Source organism: Myodes glareolus, chromosome 8 (genome assembly GCF_982192425.1).
Source record: "Myodes glareolus chromosome 8, mMyoGla1.1, whole genome shotgun sequence".
NCBI lineage: Eukaryota > Metazoa > Chordata > Mammalia > Rodentia > Cricetidae > Myodes > Myodes glareolus.
Window position 1 is genome coordinate 60,857,592 of NC_142033.1, and position 10,954 is coordinate 60,868,545.

At 43.8% G+C, this 10,954-nt stretch overlaps 1 pseudogene; it reads right to left on the bottom strand.

Moving 5' to 3' along the window:
• Positions 1-2,140: 2,140 nt before the first annotated feature.
• Positions 2,141-2,648, bottom strand: LOC148121176 (E3 ubiquitin-protein ligase RBX1 pseudogene; annotated as a pseudogene).
• Positions 2,649-10,954: the final 8,306 nt, after the last annotated feature.

Consider the following 10,954-nt stretch of genomic DNA (forward strand, 5'->3'; position numbering starts at 1 on the left):
AATGCATGCCTCACCCTGTGCAGGAAGCTTTCCTTGACTTTAGAATCAAGTTGAAGCAAAGAAAATTAATATGGTGAGGATGTAAATGAGGATATCAGAACAGGGAAGGGATAATGTTGTCTGTTTTTCTTTGAACTTCTCTATCAAGACAGAGAATGTGAGCAGACTGGGCATTTTCCTGAGCTGTGGTTTCCAAGTGGAAGTCATATTCCTAGAGGGCAGTTTGATACTCAATCCTTCTTATCTTTCTAAGAGCAACATCTAAGGATGGGTTGTCTGTGTAGGAAGGGGAACAGCCTTTCCTAAGTTGGAGAAAAAAGTGTTGAGTCTGGAGAAGAAACGTGCTGGAGATACTCTTGTTAGACGGAAAGTGAGCATGAGGCAGTCTCCCATTGGTATAGGAGGGCCTTCTATATTTGTGTTGCTTTCATTGGTTGAATAAAGAAACTGCTTTGGCCTTTTGATAGGGCAGCAGCTTAGGTAAGTGGAGTAGACCAAACTGAATGCTGGGAAGAAGGACAGTGTGGCAGACACCATGAAGCTCCAACCTGAGACTGGTTAGAATCTTTCCTGGTAAGCCATGACCTCATGGTGAACACAGATTACTAGAAATGGGTTAGATCAAGATGTAAGAGTTAGCCAAGAAGAGGCTAGATATAATGGGCCAGGCAGTGTTTAAATGAATACAGTTTCTGTGTAATTATTTTGGGGGTTAAGCTAGCCAGGTGGCCGGGACAAAAAGCAGACCCACTCCCCCTACTACATCCCTTACATGTAACTGCTGGGGAGGCAACCTGATTGGCATTGAGAACCATAGAGGTTTACTAACTGATCTTGATTAACTATGTTTACTAACAGATTAACCATGTGATTGGCATTGTTTCTCTGGGTGGTTACTGCCTTTGAGGTCTTTAGATTCCACAACAAGACCTACAATTGCACTGTGAGATAGATGACAGAGCTCACATCTCATGTCCTTAGGTTTCTGTGTGACGTTCCCCAGGTTACATCACCTCTCTGCTTTTCATATTCTTTTTTTTTTTCACGTTAACATAAACATTTTTATTATTAAAATTAACTTTGAAAACAAAAAAAATGACAGTATTGTTCCACACTTTTGCAGTCTTTTTCTGACAACAGGAGACAGGTAGAGCCTCAAATCTGCTTCATCTGACCATGCACGGCTTTACTAAAGTCAAAGAATGCTTTCACTTGGAGTTGCACTGGAGGCAGGCAAACTGCCCAGGAGGATTTCAAGAACCATTACCTGCTAAAAACCACAGCACCAACAGAGTTTCTCAGTAGACGTCAGTCATTGACTTAGCATCAGGATGGCAACTCCTTTCAAGGCCAGCATGTTTGAAGGAAACTTGAGCTCTTGTTAATTCAGTTTGAACATTTTCCCCACTGCGACAGGGTTTCTCTGTGTAGCTCTAGAGTCTGTCTTGAACCCACTCTTTAGACCAGGCTGGCCTTGAACTTGTGCCACCACTGCTCGGCTGAACATTCTTTTACTTATTTAGGCCTGTCAGTAACTGAACTCAGGGCCTGGGCAAACATGCCTACTACATGGGCCAACGCACAAACTGCAATGTCTGTTTTGGAAATAAGTTCTCCTGGACTCCAGGGATCCTTTTCTGCTGAATCCCAGTACCAAGGTTTACAGGCATATACTCAAGTGCCTGGGATTACAGGCATAAACTCATGGGATTACAGGCACATACTCAACTTGTTCAAACAATGTTTAACGAGTTTAAAACCACTCTACTGACAGCCAAGATTATAGTACAATTTTTTAAAAAAGTTTAAACTAAAGAATGCAACATGCCATACACAATTAGCACTGCCCTGCAGTGTCTTAGAGCTCACCGAGCCCATTTACTCAATCCTAGGCCCCTCATGAGAGGGCCTGAACAGACCTGGCTGGAGCAGGCTAGGACTGAGCTGAGTCCCTATGTCCTTCTTCATTCAGTGGTCTGGCGAAGAAAGGCAAGCGACCCACAGTTCCAGACTTTAACAGGCTCCTTGTGACCTTGTGATGATGCACCCGCAGGACAGCTCTGTTCTGATGAGGTTGTATCTGGCATTGAAGAGGTTCCTTCTCAAGGTCACTCTTTCCACATACATAAGACAGCAACCATTCTTGAACTTAACGACTTTATTTGACACAAAATACAATATGGCCGTGGGGACAGCAAACACCGAAGACAAAAGAAGAAAAAACCATGGTTCTATCTAATTTATAATTAACAGGAAGGTGAGTTGCTACACGAGTAACACATGGGTAAGCTTTAGGGAGCATCTTTTCTAGTGCCCATACTTTTGGAATTCCCACTCTCTGTTGTCCAGTGGACACACCTGCCTCGTTTTGAGCCATCGAGAGATGCAGTGGAAATGAAAAGCATGATTACAGACTCCCCACGCAACAGTACACTCTTCAGAAGTAGCAGACGCCTGGTTGACCTGACATTCAATGCAAAGATCCATAATGTGGTTCCTGCAGATGGCACAGTTATCAACTACAATATCCCAGGCCCAGAGGGCTACCGCATTCCACTTTTTCACTTCAAAGCGCTTCTTGCCCGCGCCGCTGTTGGTGCCGCTGGGGGTATCCACATCCATCGCTGCCGCCATTTTGAAAACACACTGTCTGCTTTTCATATTCTTATCTGTAATGAGGGCCATTAGCTATTCCCTCCCAGGCTTGTTGAATCGTAAAGAAGATACCGTATTGAAGTTCCAGCAGAATGCTCTGTTTGTACACCTACCCCTAAGCAACCTGCCGGCTCCATCTCTATCCCCTCCTTTCCTTTCAGAGTAAATAACAACTGAGGGCCAGAAGACAGAGAGACTTACTTGTGGAGAGAGTTCATGCCTGTCCTCAACAAAACAGGCAGCATGATGAAGGAACCTTGCTCCTTTTCACCAAGCTTGACTTTAAGCCCATCAATTAGACACCATGCTGGGTTTGGAAATGACCTTCTCGGGACAATGGTATTGTGCCATCTATCAAGTTTAAGCCACAGATGAATGTTGAATCTTTTTTTTTTTTGGCGTAGGTTGCATGGATTTGTGAACTGCGCAGGTAAGCTAGCTGGTACTCAAGGTTGAATAGTTTATAAGCAATAGAGACATATTTCTTACAGTTCTGGAAGCTTAGAATGCTATGGCCATGATGCCAGAACTTGAGTATCTCATAAGTGCTGCTTTTTGCTCCAAGCGTGAACATTTCTGTGTGTCTTCATGTGGAAGACAGAGGGGCATGAAGGACTCAGGCGGTTCCTCCAACCTTTGGTAATGTCACTCATTTTATTCATGAGGACCAAGTCCCTCCTGACGGTGCCATCCCTTAGTACTGCAGTGCTGGAATAAATGTGTGACATGAATTCTGGCAGAGTTCTAAATGACCAACTCATTTTATAGCATCAGTTTTCTTTGTTTGTTTGTTTAAGACAGGGTCCTACAGTGCATCCCTGTGAAGATTGGGGAGAGGCTTAGAGATGGGCTACATGCATTTTCCATTATGACATAGTCATGAAACTACAAGGGCCTGGGATAGAATGTTGTCGTTTAAAGTTTACTGGTTGGGTTTCGCGTTGACCAAATGTCGGCCTAGGATGGTTCATTCTGAATGGCAACTTGCCTAGAGTAAGAAACGATTGTGCCATCAGTGAGGCCCTGCTCTCAGTGTCTGTGAGGGCGTTAGATTTTTGAGGCATCTTAAAGAGACAGAAGTCAGAAAAGAGACCAGCCAGATTCTAGCAGACAGGCCTATTTATTTCAGACAGCAAGGGACAAACACAGTAGTAGAGATGTATCTGCTGAGAAGGAATGGGGATACTTGGAGTTTCTATAGAGGGGTTGGAGAATGGACTTTAAATGTATCTTCTGAGGCTATGTGCAGCCTGAAGTTTCTGGAGTTGTCTGTCCAGATAAGGCTGTTCCATCTTTAGAAAATGCCTTGCCCAGTTATCAGGATGCTGGTCGTAGTGGGCAACTGAGCTTAGCAATGGCAGTGAGGTGAAAGGGACTGGAATGTCAACACAGGGGCGGGGATTTCAGCCATAGGGAAGGAAAGTTCCTTGATCAGCATCTGGCAGAGTTTGTTCAAGGTTTATTCCAACAGAGGGCATCTCCAGATAGGACTAACTGACTGAGAAAGACCTGTCCCCCATGTGATCACTCCATGCCATGGACCAGAGCCCCAGACTGAATATAGAGGAAGAAAGGAGAAAACCAGCCGGGCATCAATATGGTCTGCTCAGATGTGAGAAATTCCTGCAGCTAAGCTGTGAGCTGCCACTGCTGCCATGCCTTCTCATCTCCATGGGCCTTGTCCCCGGAACTGTGAGCCCATGCAAACATTTTCTCCTTTTTGTCAGGTATCTGCTTAAGCAGTAACAAGAAAAGTGATTGACACACTGTCATGGGGAGTTTGGGAAAATTCACAGTGGACTTTTGGGTAAAGGGGAGGGGAGAGTTGGCCATCCTTCCAATGTCAAAAGTATAAAAGCTGGAAAAACTATTTTCAAAATTAGCTTTTTGAAGGCATCGAGGTCAAGGCAGTAGCGGATTTTGACACTTTTATTTCTTGCCCAGGTTGCATCTATTTAGTGGAAATGGATTGAGTTGTTCTTTCATGAAGGTGTTTGTGTGAAGGATATGCTTCAATAAGAACATTCACACAGAAATGAGATTGGATGTTGTAATCCTGATTATTGTATGAGAATCAGATATGGGAAGATGCATATGGCTATTAACTGTCTTTCCGTTTTTTAGGTGTCCAGTCCTGCCCCTACACTTGCAGATCTGTATCAGATATTTTATATCTCAGCGGAACTGAAAGCTCGATTATTTTCTGATGCTTCTTGAAAATATAGCGTCATTCCCCTTCAAAAATGCCATTCGCATGGCCATTTCTTCCCTGTTATTTGTTTCAAGTTGGTTGTTTGGAGGAAACGGTCATTGTAACCCTTGTCTCAGAAGTCCCAACCTAGTCAGTTTCACGTTATGGGGATGGAAGGTCTTCACTGTAATGAGAAAACTACCTGCCAAACTCAGGGCTGAGTTCAAACATACCTTGATCATGATGCCAGGGCATGCATGGCTCGCTGGCAGACACTCATTATTGAGGAAGTTCCTTCACACCCAAGTCAAGGACAGCACAGCTTGGCTACATAGAAAGAACCCCGAGTAGGTAGCACTTTACAGTTTATGACTGAGTGAAGAAGGAAAATTTTTAATAAAGTTTAGCTTTCTTAAATAGAAGATATTGTTGTGCTTCATGGTCCTTAGACTGAAGGGTTAAACTGGGATGAAGTTAGCTGTTTGTGAACAGGGACCCTGCAGACATTTTGAGCTGAGTGTCTGAAAGTGCCCCTCAGAAAGGGCCAGACAGCCCAACCCTTGTACTCAGTCTTTTGAACAACAAGGGCTCCTTCATAATAAGTGAAATATGGTCCTTTGGAGTATGAGTCTTTTATTTCAGTAAAAATGAGGGTAGGAATTGAAAATTGGCATCAGAAAGGGGAAAGAAAAACAAGAAAAGGAGTGCACCCTGGGATGACCCTCGGTTTTCTCTCCCAGTCCTTCTCACACTCCAACCCAACACACACTAATGTGCCTAGTCTACAGATCTTCACTGGGTGACTTAGAGTCACAGTTCCCAGCCAGCTCAGTGAAGTACACTTTTTCTTTCATTTTTCTTTTCTTCTTTTTAAATCATCTGGTGTGGGAGGTCCTTCTGTGTATGTGTTGCTTTTATTGGTTAATGAATAAAGAAGCTGCTTTGGCCCGTGATAGGGCAGAGTAGAACTAGGCAGGAAACCTCAACTGAATACTGGGAGAAAGAAGGCAGAGCTAGTGAGATGCCATGCAGATGCCAGAGAAGAAAGACATTAGCTGCCAGCTGGAACCTTGCCAGTAGGCCACGAGCCTGTGGTAAAATATAAAATAATAGAGATGGGTTAATTTAAGATGTAAGAGCTAGCTAGAAATATGCTTAAGCTATTGACCAAACAGTATTGCAATTAATATAGTTTCAGTGTGATTATTTTGAGTCTGGGCAAATGGGAAATGAACCAGCAGCTTTCCCCAGTAATCATCTGCATAGTCATTTTGACATTGGGTCCATCAGTGCCCCCCTCCATTGGATGGGTAAATATCTCCATTACCGTCTTGATGGAAATATGTCTTGTAGCTAGGAACTAGTCAGGCTGACCCAGTGAAACATATCCAGCAGGATAGAGAAAGGAATTGGCTCATGTGATTGTGAAGACTGAAAGGCATAGAATCCGCCATGGGGAAGCTGGAGGCCCAGGATCCAGTGAGAGTTTCAGTCTCAAGGCTGCAGGATTGAAACGTAAGCAGAGCTAATGTTTCAGCCACATCTGCCAGCTGGAAGAGACAATGCCCCAGCCCACAGCCTGCCACAAGTCCTGTCTTATTCCACTGTTGGATTCTCATCAGGGCACGGTGGGAGGCCCAGCACTTCAGAGAGAACCGTCGGATTTACTTCGTCTGTGCATTCCGGATATGCATCTCATCTACACATGCCATTGCGAACATACCCAGAGGAATATTGACCGAATGCCTGGCTTCCCTGGCTAGGTCAAACTGACATGTAACATTCGCCACCACAGTGTAATATTCAAGGGAAAGGAGGTCTCCCCTTCAGAGGGGTTCAGCTTCAGTTTTGGAATTGTTTTGTCCCATTCCTTACACATTTATTCATTCAATAAATACTTCCTGAGAGACTGCCTGCAAGGCATTGCGCTGAGTCCTGGAGCACTGTCAACTAAGCAGTTTACTGGGTGCAGCAGCAGCAGCAGCAATGAACCTACACTGCTTATATGAACGCTGTGTACAGTAGCACTTGACAATGTGAATAAAATCAGATATAAGATGAGAGAGGGTTTTTTCTCAACTAAAAATCTTAGAAAGCATCATTTATAACTGGCCTCTCTGCTCATAATTTTAAGAGCTCTGTCTCCTCTCCTCTTCCCTGCTTCCCTCTTCTTTCTTTCTTTCTTTCTTTCTTTCTTTCTTTCTTTCTTTCTTTCTTTCTTTCTTTCTTCTTTTACAGACAGGGTCTCACTATGTGTCTCTGACTGGCCTGGAACTCACAGAGATCCACTTGCCTCTACCTCCCAAGTGCTGGGATTAAAGGTGTGTGCTGCCACCACCCTGGCTCCTGAATGTCTCCGTTTAGTTTTGTTCTTCCATAGCTGTCCACAACTGATCATGTTGGTGTGGGAGAATTGTCTGTATTCTGTCAGTCATGTTTTAAATAAACGCTGATTGGCCAGGCAGGAGGTGTAGGTGGGAAACCCAGACAGGAAGTGGAAATGATGCAAGGAGAGCAAGAGAATTCTGGGGAGGAGGAAGTTCACTCCTGTCCAGATCACCAAAGCAGCAGGATGTGAGCTGCCCCACTGAAAAAGGTACAGAGCCTCATGGCTAAAATAGATCAGAAAAATGGGTTAATCAAGATGTGAGAGTTAGCCAGTAAGAAGCCTGACCTAATGGGCCAATCAGCATTATAACCTATGAAGATCTATGTGTGATTATTTTCTCTGGGACTAAACAGCTGGGGGGCCGGGCAGGACTAAAACCCCAACAAGCAGGCCTGGCCTTTTCATGTTACATCATGTAAAGTTATATGAGCATTCATCTGAAGCTAAGGGTCTGTCGCTTCAGCCATATGGATGAACTATCTTCCTGTTTACCTCAGTTCTATTAGCTGTCTGATATTCATTAGCATTTTTCTTTTAAGTTTTCATTTTTTATAATAGAGTAAGAACCAGTGTTCTACAACTTACCAAGCAAAATAACAGCTATTTTATATACACACTTCCTTAGTTGTTATGGGAATTTTTTTGAGTGCTTATTTCATCATGGACTGGAAGTGCATTTCTGGACCATGCGACAAGGCTGCATTTTGATCAGTGAGTTACTAGGACATGAAGTTGGTGTGGTGACCAAGCCCACCAATGCATGAGGACTAGCGTACAAAGGATGTGACTATAACTGTGGTCATGCTGATGACTGGTTTCCTGGTTACACTTCTCACATAATACAGAGTCTAACTCTAGCTGCCAGTCAGCCTGTGCAGGTTCTACTTGATGTGAAGTGATTGTGTGGGGTTTCCTGTGAGTGGGACAGAGGGGAGGGGGGTTGAGATAACCTCTGGCTACCTCATTTGACTTATCTCTTTGAGCCTCCGTTTACTTGACTGAACTGGAGTAATAATAATCTCAACAGGTTACAAAATGAAGCCATCTTCGCAAAGAGGACTTAGTATGAAACTTGGAGCACCGTAGTTATATAAGAGTACCCGAGCTGCTGGGTTTTTTTTTTTAACATTCAGATTTCTTTCAAGGATTTATGGAATTGTTAAGAGAATTATTGTAGATGCCGAGTTATAATATTATTAACCAAATAGAAAAACAAAACTAGTTGCTTTTTGTCACCACTCCAGAGGCAGTGGGACCTGGGAGAATTAAGCCAATGAAGCAGACTGATGTCTTATGCAGTAGCAAACAGAGCATCAGACAATTTATACTCCTAAGGTTAAGAGACGTCACATGAGCAAAGTTCTTACGAGTTCAGGCTGTGCACAATCACAAGGACAAGCCACGCATGGGAAGAACAATTTTCTTTTTCGTGGAGCATATAGAGGACATTTAAACCACTGATTTTGAAACAACAAGCAACAATGAATAATCTGAATTAAAATCACTCCTTTCCACTACACCTGAGAGGAACATGAAAACACATTCCAAGAACAATTCCAAGTTTTGAAGGACTGAGGTCCCAAGACTCTTGTCTTGCTTTCTCGGAGCGTTCTCACAAGCACTCAGAATCCTCAGGCAACCCCATTCCCGGACCGTGTTCTCACAGGTTGGGAGAGAACTGAAACCTCTCAGAGTTGACTTCTGCCTTGTTTTCTGGTTAAGGGTCCGTTAGAGCAGAAGAAAGAGCCTTCAGAGGAGATGAGGGAGGGTAACAGAACACATGTGATTTGAGTGTGGAAGGGGAAATACCATGACTGGAAGGGTTTCAGCAGGGATGGGAGCAGACTGGGTGGGAGGAGAGTCAACCAAAGCTAAGTACTCACGAAAATGCCATAGGGAAATCTCTACTTTGTAAGCCACTTAAAGAAAGAAAAAAAAATGAGAGTCTGGAAAGAAAAGTCAGTGGTTAACAGCACCATTGCTCTTGCCGAAGACCTAAGTTTGGTGCATCAGGCACCTTACAGCCATCTTTAACTCCAGCTATTGGTGGCAGCCAATCCAGGTAAAGGGGGTATGCCCTCTTCTTGCCTCTATGATCACTGCATGCATGTGGTGCACATGCATACATTCAGTTGTGCACACACAGAACATGAATACATCTTTTTTAAAAGAGATGAAATAAAATTAAAAAATAAGGTCACGGGTGAGAAAGGTTGGGAGTCTACATCTCCCCTCTGCTCTGTGCAAGGGTTTCTGCTTCAGGACATATGGGAGCCTGCCCTAGGTCCTCTGCTCAGGTGAGCTTTCAGTGGGAACAGCAAACGGCTTCTTCTGCCTGTTTCTTTCTGTTAGGTGCATGTCCTGGACTGCTATCCAAGTGAGTGGGCTCATGGGAGAATCACTTGTGCATCGTTAACTGATAAAACCTGAGTGACCCTTTCTAAGTGTACATTAAGAGCTCACCAATCTGGCTTCCTTCTCTTCTTGGACCATAGAGCAATATGCTTCTCAGCTTCCTTGAAGCAAGCAAAGTTGCGTGCCTGTGTCTGATTTTGCTCACAGTGCTATGGCTTATATAATGTCACTTCTGAGCCTAAGCACAGGATACAAAGACTCAGCATCCCTACGTGCTTCAATTTTGTCTTGAGAGGTCAGAGTCTTAATATGAGCGTTATCTCCATCACTGAGACACATGAATCACAGCCCTGGAGAGCTGCCCTGACAAACAGTTGACTCTTTAAGTATGAGAAATAAACTCAGATGGAATTAAGGGACTGAAACTTAAGAACCATTGTGGCTACCTTTCAACCCCATTCGTTGATCCTAACCAGTGTATCCTTCCAGAGGTTTGAAAGAAGTTCTGGTACCTACATGCTACTATCTTAAGAGTCTACCAAATAGTACCGTATTCAATAATGAACAATCAAGACTAAAAGTGGAAGATAAAAGAAGCATTGCATTTAGACAAGTGACAACAGATGGACTATGTAACACCTGATTATTTTCCAGGGTTTTGAATTAGCCTCTAATTTTCCTGCATTTCAGATTCACAAATTCTGAGCACTTTGCCTGTTTCAAAGTGATTGCCCCTGAAGACCGCTGTTTTCAAAATGCCTTGAAGGCTGCTCACAGTGAAAACCAGCTAAGTGTGTTGGTCCACCCCACAGCAAGCAGGGGATAAGCACAAGATTCGCGTTCACTTGATGTTAACTAATTTGGGTCAACAAATACAGGTGGGAGATTAGTTCACATCAAATCATTGTGCATGGCTCTTGCGACACAGCGATGGATGAGGCTTCCTTCCTGCCCCTGAGATGCTCACAGCCTATGGGGAAAGGGCCAGGCAGACAAAACAAGTTAGCCCTGGGGAGTGATCCAGGGGAGATGTAAACAGACAAAAGATGCAGAGTCCAGAGGAAGCAGAGATTCGATCCTGACTTGGGCGAATAGGAGACTATACAGTGCTTGAGCTAGTACTTGAAGGACAAGCAAGACCTTGGGAGCTTTCTGTGAGCTTTGACAAGCAGCCAGTCTTTTTCGAAGTTTGGGGATTTGACTCTGTGCCATGGATACACCAGCTCAGGAGATGTGTGCAATTTGGGCATTTTCAAAGCCCACATGACTAGAGATCTAGGCTAATGGGGAAACAGTCACAATATTGTCGCTGAATGCAATGTCTTGTTGATATATTTTGCTAAATTGCCCTCATTGAGTCATCA